This window comes from Phoenix dactylifera, unplaced genomic scaffold (assembly GCF_009389715.1).
Source record: "Phoenix dactylifera cultivar Barhee BC4 unplaced genomic scaffold, palm_55x_up_171113_PBpolish2nd_filt_p 000851F, whole genome shotgun sequence".
Classification (NCBI taxonomy): Eukaryota; Viridiplantae; Streptophyta; class Magnoliopsida; order Arecales; family Arecaceae; genus Phoenix; species Phoenix dactylifera.
In genome coordinates, this window is record NW_024068215.1 from 1 (window position 1) to 12,011 (window position 12,011).

The window sequence follows — 12,011 nt, forward strand, 5'->3', positions numbered from 1 at the left end:
AAAACCAACGTGTAAGGGTTCGATTGTGATCCCGGAAAACAATCGGGGGGTTCTAGTCGGTGAGCCTGGGAAAACCGACCGAGTTCGTTGTGAGCTCGTAAAACAACAAGTTGGTTGTGAGCTTGTAAAACAACCGGCTGTAATCCAGGGGTTATAGTGAATTCCCAAGTGAGACTTGGGGAGTGGACGTAGGAGCAAGGGTTAGCTCCGAACCACTATAAAATTGTGTTTGTGATTGCTTGTGTTTCTCTCTCTTACTCTCATTTCACTCACAGCACATAGCAACTAATTAATCATCTTGCAAAAGTATTAATTAGTCATCCACAAACGTTTTAATTGCAAAATTATTTTAAAACCCAATTCACCCCCTCTTGGGTTGTCTATCTGGGCAACACAATTACATATAAACATGATCAAAATATGATTTAATACCAAAATATCATAACAACCACATTCATTAATCCAATTATGCAGGTGTAAGTTATGCGCTTGCATGTATCCATCAAGATACCAATCACAAGCAAATACGATCAAAATATAATTTAATATAAAACTCTTTTTGCTTCTTACTTATCAGGATCATAGCACATCATACATATATGGTGTAAAAATATTTATATCATGCAGGATTAGCGTACAAGGATTCTTACATTTTGTTGAAAACTCAGACAAACTAATCACCCGCCCTCACGGCGATCTATGAACCGGGATGCGCAGCATCCCGCTTAGCGTCCTCTCGTCCAACAGATTATTTTTCTACAGAACCAAGTCATCATTAAAATTTATCAAAGATATATGACAATCTAGGACCCCTATTTGATCCTCTAAACAGTACTCTAAAATCTAGCATCCCAGGACTATCTAGAGTCCTCAAAGCAATGATCTCTCCGGATCCAAGTGTAGAGAGAGAAAACATGAAGTGAGAAAGCTTAGAGAGAAGAGAGAGAAGATTAATAAGGGAAAGGGGAAGAAAACTCCCTTTCTCTTTCTCTCTTCTTCCTTCTTCCCGGCGGAAAGGGAGACGGTGCTCGGCACCGGGCAGCCCATGGCCGGCAACGTCCCATGGTCGTCGGCCCGTGGTGGTGCCGGCGGCCCGACGACGGCCGGCCGAACGGAAGGAGGAAGAAGACCGAACATAGGTTCGGTTTCCCCATCAATCCGGCGGTTTACCGGCCGTATTCCCAAAGAAATAATGGCCAAAGACGAAGGAGAAGGAGGAGAGGGTGCTCACCTTACCTCCGGTGAATTCCTCCGGCAAGATCGGCGGCGAACAACCCAAGTTTCTCACGGATTCCTTTTTTTTTTTCTTTCCTTTTTCTTTTGAACGGCACTCGGTTGATGCCCTAGGATGAGGAAAAAGGGATCTTTTATAGATGGAGATTGGTTCCATTTAGGTAAGATTTAATCAAAATGTGATTGACCATGTCGGCCAGGTAAGTGAGATCGGTGGAAGGGATATGCCATTAACTCGACAAAGACGAATTAGTGCGAGTAGCTCCCAATTAAAAACCACCGGTCAAAACTGCCAAACTTACCTTAGACACTGACTGGTTAATCAATTTCGATTTGATTACTCAAATGACTCGGGCTACACCTCTGAGCCTAAATCAAGTTCCATCTTGGTCTAATCAAAGACATGGACTTGATCCATCTACAACTATTGTAAATTGACCTTAGAATTTCCTTGACCTAATCTAGTTACTACTTAATTAGATTTGATCAATTAATTCTATTTGTCCATATATGATTCTAACCTTTAGGTCTAACCCAATCCTAGGAACTTGATTCAAGCTAACCCATATGTCCAAAAATTATGCAATGTCAATTAATTGAGTTACAATTCTATTTCATAACACTTAATTCTCAATTAAGTTTAGACTTATGAAAGTTTTGATCATTGCATATTTTTTTAATTACATATTAATTATAATCTTTCAGTTCTTAAAACATATTTTCATATCTGAGTTTTTTGTAATTAATCACATGTAATCAAGATTTAATTCATGTTTAAGTCATTATATTTAATGTTCATGCATCACATATATATAACAACATGAATTAATACAAACAACATACATCTTATGTATTTATTTTTTTCCTTTTATTTTCAGATCTGATTTGTTCATTAAAATCAGAGATCATACTGAATCATAAATTTTATTTAGATCTAATCTAAACAATATTATAATTTCAGATTTATTTATGTTACAAATCTTAACACAACATGCATCATATGCATTCAAAATTTCAGATCTAGTTAATCATTGCATTACTTTAGATCTAATCTAAGCATGCTCATAATTTCAGATTTAATTACAAAAATTAAAACATAAAAGTTTTAAACATGAACCTGGCTCTGATACCACTGAAAGTGAATCCTAGGTTCCTTCGGTGTTAAGGCATGCTAATTTTTTTTTTAAAAAAAAAACCAATGGCTGAACCTGATCGGGTTGCCTACGTACCCCTTCATAAGGGGATCAAGCCATATGTAGTTCTTTTTAAGTTTCAAAAATGCAGCCGAAAAAATCAATCAAACAATTTAATTCATGCATGCTTACAAGATCAAATCTAGAAATCAGCACCTTAAGAACAAATAGGATTTATGGCCGGAATTCGTTTAAACAATTATGGCTAAAACTTTCATGCATGATTAACTATCAGATCTGAAACTTAAGAACTCTATTCCATTATTCTCCGAATATCCATCGAATGGATTCTGGAGATATCTCCGTGAGGAGCCCAAAAGAGGGTAAAACCTCAGCAATCGGACCTAGATCTTGACACCATAATAAATGATTAATACTAGATTAATACCCTTTTATGATGGATGAAAGTTGTGGATCTGATCCTTAACTTCGCAGCCACGCACACGAATGGGCCTCTACGAAAGTCACGACGCAAAGTTTCTGAAGAGATTCAATCCTGCGGAAGTGCTAGCTTGCGCAGAATTTCTTGAGGTTGAAATTTGATCTTTCCAACGCTATCAACTTTTTGAACCGCCTTCTTGGAAGAACTTGGGAGGAAATGTTTGGAGGGATTGAAGAGGACTTAGATCTGATCTAAAGACTCTTATCAGGGACCCTTAACACTAACGGCGTGATGGATTTAGAGGAGGAAGAAGTCGGCTAGATTGAATGCAGAATTTTTCCATGCATGAACTTAGGGTTCCTCTCTTTTCTTTTTCCTTTTTTTCTTCTTCTTTTTCTCTCTTTTTTCCTTGAATTCGACCACTAGCTGATGGAGGTCCTTTTAATGTTGCTATCCCCTCTAACTTCATGCCAACCATCCCATATTTGTGGAGGATTTTGTGGGGTTTTGAATTTTGAATTCAAAATTCAAGTTCATGTGCCGTTACATGATGAAGCTTGATCTAATCTAAACCATTCATCATGTTGCCACTTCCCTCTTTCAATTTCGAAATTCCCATGCCCCCAATTAGATTTAGAGGGTCACGTGGTGATTTTGTGGTGATTAAATTCGAAATTCAACCTTAATTAGAAGTGAGATAAAGATAAGGATGACATATGTCATGAAGAGAGAATTTGATCTTATCCAATTCTTTTCATGAATTTATCTCTCCATTTCGACCATCTAATGATGAAAGAGGTCTCTGATGTTGCCAAGTGTCCCATGGCACCATTAAATAAATTAAATTAATTTTTTAATCATATTAAAAATCAATTTTATGGCGCCATGCATGGATATGTGACAAGTGGATTTCAAGATCCGAACAGTTTCAGATCAAACCCATTTAATTTAATTAAATCCTAACAATTAGAATGATCCAATTACCATGGGTTGAATCTAATCCAATTAGGTCAATCCCTAATTAAGCACAAATTTAATCTAATTTAATTTGGTCAACCTAAGTCCTCTTGATTCAGACCTAATCCAATCAGGTCAAAAACCCTGATTGAGCCCAGAATTGAATCTAATTCAATTTGGCTCATCCTTAGTCTAATTACTCAATCCAATTGAGTTCATTGGCAATCTAATTACTAATTAATCCTCCGATTAATTACTTTAATTATTTTATAAGATAATTTGCCAATCGAATTGACCAAATTACCCCTGAATGATTATTAATCATTCATCAGCCTTCTTGATCAATCAGAAATCTTCTATGCGTGTGACCTCATATGTTCGAACCTAAGCCGGTAGTATAGGAACGGCTTCCTACACTAATCGATGTGACCATCTAGTAATGGTACTCGACGTCCGGATAGGCCGAATATATGCGAAGCAAATATTCTGGAACCCTGAACTATGGTTACTGTATAATTCAATCCCTTTGACTTCTAATGCCAGGATGACTTAGAGCTCACTGTCAACCCTATAATTAGTACATCCATTATGTGATTAACTTTAGATATCCCGTGATTCCTCACTAGGATTACCCTGGCCAAGGTTTTGCTAAATTAATCACAAGACATTATCTCCTATTTTCAGGAGGGGTCAATTCCATCTCGACTCACAACTGACTATGCAAGTACTTGACTGCACCCAGTGACCTTCCGTCACTGAATTAGAAATTCAGGTAGTCCAGTACTAAAGTACAATGAGTTGCTTGCTAGTCATAGGTTGTGGTCTCAGGTCAGAGGGCCAAACTTATACCCATATCCATTTGGAACATCTCTTAACAGTAGAGCGTTCCGGAATTGGTCACGTTCAGTGAAATGTACTCTTACACTTCACCTGTGTGGCATACCAGTGTCTCCACACTCCTTGGTTAAGAAGACAACCAACGTATATGTCACACAACGACCTAATCTCGATAATGCTGTTGTCCTTGTAATAACATATCATTTGGTCGCGAACTAGTTTAAGGACTCGAAGACAAATCCTCCTTTATCATTAATAAGTCCTAAGGACTTCATCATATAAGAGTCCATTTGAAGATCTAAAATGATGAATAATGCTAAAAAATACTTTATTGATTTGTCAATTCATTTACAAAATTCAATCATCAACATGCTGACGATTGACATTTAGGATACAATTCCCAACAAGTGCACCATATGTTGAAATCCCACAAAGCTGGTCGCCTTCAACAGTGCACACAGTAACCATATGTTATTGTTTCCTAACTGAAATCCCAAAAATGGAGCAAATTGGCGTTGGGAATTGTATTCTAAATGTCAATCGTCAGCATGTTGATGATTGAATGAATTGACAAATTAATAAAGTATTTTTTGGCAATATTCATCATTTTACATCTTCAAATGAACTCTTATATGATGAAGTCCTTAGGACTTATGTTAGCATTTGATTTCTAGATTTGATCTTGTAAGCATGCATGAATTAAATTGTTTGATTCAATTTTTCCGCTGCATTTTTGAAACTTAAAAAGAACTATGTATGGCTTGATCCTCCTTATGAAGGGGTACGTAGGCAACCCGATCAGTTTCAGCCATGGTTTTCACAAAAAAAAAAAATTCAGCATGCTAAACATCGAAGAACTTAGGATTTACTTTTGACATGGCACGCTGAGTTTTCTCAAACTCCGATACGCTTTAGTTGCCAGACTTGTTGGTGCTCTTCATTGTTAGTTTAGTGCGGGTTGATAATGTTGCAGATTCTGGGTTGGTACAAATGGATTTTTCACCATTTGGAGATTGCATTTGATTTTAAACAAATTTCCAAACTGAATTACGTGATATGAGGAACACACGTTCAATTAGCACACTTATAATAAGTCACCATGAACTCCTATTTAAGCAATGACCATGACAAGAAGTTGAAAAATTTGCCAATCATCTGAACATAATAGGGAATAATGATATTATCTGTTAGAATGTTATATTACACAGAAGATGAAAATGACAATGTGACAATCATCCTTTACAACACAGTTACAATCATCTTTTACAACACATTTACAATCATGTTTTACAACATGGAGTCTACACTCTCTTTCTACTTGACTTCGCTCCCGTACATTGACCAAAACCTATCAAACGCAACGCAGCCGGAATGTAATAGAATACTTCCTGCAGCCCAGCTCCTGTATAAAGAAGGATCCTTGAATTTTTCCTGCAACGGTCTCCGAGCTGCATCGGGTAAGTGCCTTTGCAAACATAAGCACTCGACACTATCAGTTCTTTGTTGTGCACATTGTCGATTTTCACGATACGCTAATTCAGGGATACGATATCCGACATAGTCGTTTAGCCACGTTCGCACAAAAGATGCCTGCAACAATGTGAAGAATTCAAAATTTTTAGAAGGAACCTATGATAAAAAAGAAAATCAGTAATATCATATTGTACAAGTGATACCAACATATCTAACAGCGTCGTCCGCAACGTTGAAACTCCACAAGGAGTTGTAGGAATCGAAACGCTACTCCTTCAAGTCCAGAGAAAGTAGATACCAATGCCATCCCATATTCATCCGAATGAATAGATATCTACACTTTTCAAGATCGGCACGACTGAATTCCCATAACCATATTTGAATACTAGGCAGCAATGACTCTATGATTCTTTTCGTAACATCAGTGGTTATCCAGGAATCCAATGGTAGATGTTGAACCACAACAGCTTGCATACAATTTATTTATTACGGCAGAGATGGCACGCTGAATTTGAATCAACAAAGTAAAAAAAATTCATGATGAGCAGTAAGTCAAAACTTGGATCTCGCAACGCAAATATAAACATGGATGGTCAATAATCTCAGTATACACTCGAGGAAGAAGCTCCAAAATTTGAAAGTACACATTGATTACCTATACGTAATAAAACAACATAGCAGTGAATACTAAATTATATTCCTCCAGTAGAAGTGAGGTAGAAGCATACGTCACTGCATAGTGGCTTGTCATGTAGGAGCTGCACTAAGGCATAAGGTTTGCATGCAGGTTTGGTATGATCTTCGTCCTCCCATATTATATCCCTACATAATTCAAATGTTTAAGCTACTTTCAATGTGATAATTGTGAAAAACGGTAAGTTAATATAATTAACTTACCCCAAACTGATGTTCTTCAAGAAAGAAATTAATAGCTTCTTCATAGTAAATAGGGAGCATACCTTCCCCCTTCCCATGATAGCTACGTTTCGGTGCCACTCTCTCAAGATCTACCACTTTAGTGGAAGGTACTAAATGCTAAGTTGAATAAATGGTGAAGACAACAATTTTTGTTAGAAAACTTAACTTTATAGACTTAGCAAATTCAATATGGATACATAAACACATAAGGACGAAACAATATTTCTATATCGCTCCCGGGGGGAGGTTTCCTTCCTTGTTGGAGCTGATTTTGGAGCTCCATTAATGCAGTAGTCGGTGGGTCGAATATGTTGGTTGACCGAGAGGGCGAATTGGTGCTTTCGAAAAAATTGTTCTCCCAAGTGCAGGAGAATCGCACAAGTAGTATAACTCGGAAGTCCGAGGTCGATTCCTCAGGGAACGATCTATGGGTTATTAGCTTAATTTCAGATTAATTGATTCAATAAACTTGTGGATTAAGATGATGGTTTGCAAATAGAAAATAAACCAGTCAATAGAGAATCGAAGTTTGGATAGATTAAGATGGTGTAGGGATCCAGAATCTCCTTTAATAATATCAAGTTCATGCGATAAATTCTATGATTCTTTTGTTTTCTTTTAAAAATTATAAGCAAATAAAATTTAATTATTGAGTATGTTCTTGATAACATGAATTCTCTTTTTAAGCATTCAACGTGCCTTAGAACGTCTACGATAAATCAAATAATTGAGGAAAACATGTATCAATAAGCATAAATCATAAAAGAATTTTCAACATATAAGAATCATAACATAATCAAAAGATAGATCGTATAAAGAAAAGGATTAGAATTTACATCATGAACTTGGTACACCAAAGGATCTTCCTTCACCCATCACCAAGGACTTTAGCTCATCATCTTCCTCTCTCTTTCTCACTCTTTTTTTTTTTTTTTAATAACAGAAACAGGGCATCCCCTGTTTCTCTCTACACTTTTTTTTTCTTTCCACTGCAGCAGCCTGATAAGTGCTTAATAATCTATAATTTAGTTATCTTTCCATAGCACTTATCAATGTTCTTAAACTGATAAATACGTATTTTACCATGAAATTGAATGATCATTGAAATTAATTTAAAATATGGTAAAAAGTAAATAGTTCTTTTCTTAAATCAGACTCTGAACTCGTCTCTCTCTTGTTTGCAATCTTTCATGAAAATTACAGAAAACATATAAGGAAGAGATTGTGTTAACCCGGTTCGGTAAACTGATAGAGTTGTAATCAAGCTAAGGTTATAATTAAATGGGTTTTGGTCCTAATTAGATTGAAAGCTATAATTAATTATTTTTGTATGAGGAAAATGTTTGATTAATTTTATTAAGTCACGGTCATGTTTTTAGTTCTGTCGAGTCCGGTCTGAAGTAGTTTACCAAGAATTGAATTTAAATAACATTGGGCTCGAGACCAAGTTCAAGCAAATTAAAGATCATAACCTACCTCAAATCCAAAGCCAATTCCCAAACCAATCCTATTCCTTTCCCGCAACCACTATCCAAGCAATCCAACGGTTCAGAAACTCCCGTCTCCGCATCATGTTTCCAAACTAAGCAAAATAGAGGAGATCCTTGTTTTAAATTCATATATGCCCATTTTCACGTCAAAATAAAGCAAGAAAAATAATTTTTCCCAAAAATTACTGGAATCACTGTTCAGGTGAACAGTATTCCGAGGTAACACTGCTCATATGAACAGTGTTCCGTGAAAAACACTGTTCATATGAACAGTGTTAAAAAAAAAGAAAAAAAAAATATATATATATAATATATAAGCCACTGTTTATCTTCTTCCTTCCTCCTTACATCAGGGCCGTCCACCTTCCTCCCGTCGATCCCGCGTCGTGCCCACCGCGTTCATGCCATCGCCTCTTCCGGATTCCCAGCTCCTCCGCCATCAACCACGTGCGGCATCTCCTCTTCCGGATTTCCAGCTCCACGCCGTGACCAGCGCATTCGCACGGCTGCCATTCCGGGCGTCCGAGACAAGCTCCGCATGCTCCCAGCGTATCACGCCATGGATCCGGCCACCTCCTTCTTCCGCTCCTCCCAGCATCGCGTCCCAGCCGCTCTCGGAGTCAGCCATCCTTCCGCATCAGGCGTCCGGCGATCCCGCATCCATTCCTTCCACGGTCCAAAGAAAGAAGTCGTCCGGAGCGATCCTCCCAGCCATCCCGCAACCAAATCTCCTCCATGATCAACGCTTCCAGCATCCCATGAGATCAGGCATGAGCCCAAGCATCTAGCCGTCCCCCTCTTCCGGATTTGAGCCATCCATCCGCGATCTGTCCTCCGCTTCTTCTTCCGCGATGCATCCGGAGCCAGCCATCACGTTGATCCCGCGGCTCTTCCCATCGAATATCCCGGATTTGCATCCCCACCGGCACGCTCCCAAGGGATCCATCATCGGGTGAGAGGGTCTATATGAAGGAGCCATCGGCAGGAAAAGAGGGGAGAGAGCGGGGTTGTGAAAGAAACAGGGGAACCCCTGTTTCGGTGAAGAGAAGAAGAGAGGTTTGGTTGGGAGAAAAAGAAAAGAAAAGAAAAGAGGGGGGGAAGAGAATAGTTTGTGATATTTTTGGAAGAATGGGAGGTGAAGGCTTTCATTTAAAGATGGAAGGACATCCGGCCACCATGCGCGGCTGAACACCTAGTCTAGGGCTGGATGAAGCCCTAGCAATGTATCAGGGCATTGTAGTTCTTACTCTTTTAATTTTTTGGAGCTTGTTTAAATTCTTATTATCAATGAAAAATCCTTTTACGATGTTTAAACTTTGAGCATGCTATTTATTATTCATGTCTGCGAAAGTAGTCTAAGATGATCCATGCCTAGGAAGATGAGGTGTGCTGCACTCTAGGTTAGCATAATTAGGTAGACACTTTTTGCTATGCCTGAGATGGATCTTCCTAAAACTCTTTATGCTTTTATTTCAAAAAGGCTTGTAGCCAAATTGCATGCCTCTCCAAAAGACAAAAATTAAGAACACAGTCCCTGATACAATGCTATGTGGTGGATTCCAAACCCTAGATCTATCTACTCTGATAAATTTCAATTCGCACTCATAGTTTAATTTAGTTAAATCGAGTTAGCAAATCCTTCTTCTTTATTTATTGTTTTTTTAAAAAAAAGAAAAATAACTTATTCTTCAATCCCTGTGGACCGACACCCGTAATCACTATCCTACAGGATACGTGCTATTGCGTGGTTTATTTTTGAAATTGAAACAACCGATCAATTTTTGGCACCGTTACCGGAGATTGCTAGCATAGTTATTTTTCCTATCATTAAAAAAAAATTAATTAATTAAAAAAAAACTTTAGAAAAAAAACATATATATGTCTAAAATAAAATAAAAAAATTATTTTCTATTATTGTTACTTTTCTTGTCTCTTTTTTCTCTTCTACTAATTTTTTTTAAATTTTCTTTTGATCTTATTTGATCAGGAATCGAAGGAAAAATCTGGGATGATCAAAAAGAGAACTGCTGGAAAAGGAATGCTGTAGAGGTTTGCCTAAAAAAAAAAAATTAAATTGCTGAGGAAATTTCCTTTGGTAACCTCTAAACCTTTCTTATTTAAATTAATTATTAGCTTAAAATTTTGTGGTGATTGTTTGATTTTAATTTCAGCAAAAGTGTAAATGCATGCCTGATACACATATACCAATTAATCTGCACTTAGTAAGGGCAATCACCCCAACAAGATAAGAGCCGGATTTCATCACCGAACTCTTGCCCAATTTAGGTGAACTCAATCTCACATAGTGTCACTTTAATTAAAATCAATTAGACATTGGCCCCTAGGGACATTCGAGCTCAATAGGACGAAGATCACCGAAAGTTGCACCAATTTCACTCTGTGGCTTAGTTGATGTCTAGGCAAGCTTTGTCCCTATAAGGAAGACAGTTCATCTGTTCGAGGCAAGTGGGTTTTAAGTGGGACCTTTGCGAACGCATCGTGACCCCTCCACTTACCTGGGAGCTTACCTGGTCAACTCGGTTCATTAGACCGGATTGGAGGCTTAGGTGCCCTCTTCAAACCAGTTAGGAGCTGTCTAGTGATTTTAGGGCAAAGACTAGGATTGATATGCTTTTCTCTTTTATTGCATGCTTGATTGATCGAGTACTAGTGTATGCAAGGTAGTCGTTCTAGAGTACGAAATCTATTACCTTTTGACCCTGAAATAGAACGAACCCTTAGGAACATTCGAGCTAAGATCAAAATATTAGGATCATCCCCACCTCCTGAGATGGCTGAAGAACAACCCAAACTCCTGAGGGAGTACTTTACTCCCACCATTTACACTTCCCCATCTTGCATTCGATTACCTGAAGTAGCAGCGGTACAATATGAAATAAAGTCTAGTGTGATCCAAATGCTCCCATCTTTTTATGGGCTCACCAACGAAGACCCATATAAACACTTAGATGAATTTCTTGAGATTTGCATCACTGTCAAGATTCAGAGCTTCACTGATGATGCTCTGAAACTTAGATTATTTTCCTTCTCCCTTAAAGATAGAGCCAAACAATGGCTGAATTCTTTAGAAGCTAACTCGATTCGTTCTTGGGATCAAATGCAACAAGAATTCCTTAAAAAATACTTTCCTATAGGAAGAACGAACCAGTTTAGACGTGCCATTACAAGCTTCTCCCAAACCGAGGGAGAAGAATTTCATTAAACTTGGGAGAGATTTCGGGACCTAATCCGTAAATGCCCTCATCATCAAATACCTAAGTGGCAGCTAGTGCAATGTTTTTATGACGGTTTGACTGAACGAAATCGTCAGATGATCGATACTGCATGCGGGGGCACTTTCATGCTTCGAAATGAGCATGAAGCATGGCAACTATTTGAAAATCTTAATGAAAACTCCCTCCACCATGCTTCATGTTCTCGTCAAGCACCCCCAAATTTTCAAAGAAAAGGGGCCATTTGTGAAATAAGTCATTCTATGGACCTGTCTAGCAAGGTAGATGCATTGTC

The 12,011-nt window shown here is 38.0% G+C and overlaps 1 non-coding gene across 1 annotated transcript; it reads right to left on the minus strand.

The window, feature by feature from the left end:
- Positions 1 to 11,650: 11,650 nt before the first annotated feature.
- LOC120107406 lies at positions 11,651 to 11,756 on the minus strand. Its single transcript, XR_005509202.1, has one exon. It is a non-coding gene; the product is annotated as a small nucleolar RNA R71 (small nucleolar RNA).
- Positions 11,757 to 12,011: the final 255 nt, after the last annotated feature.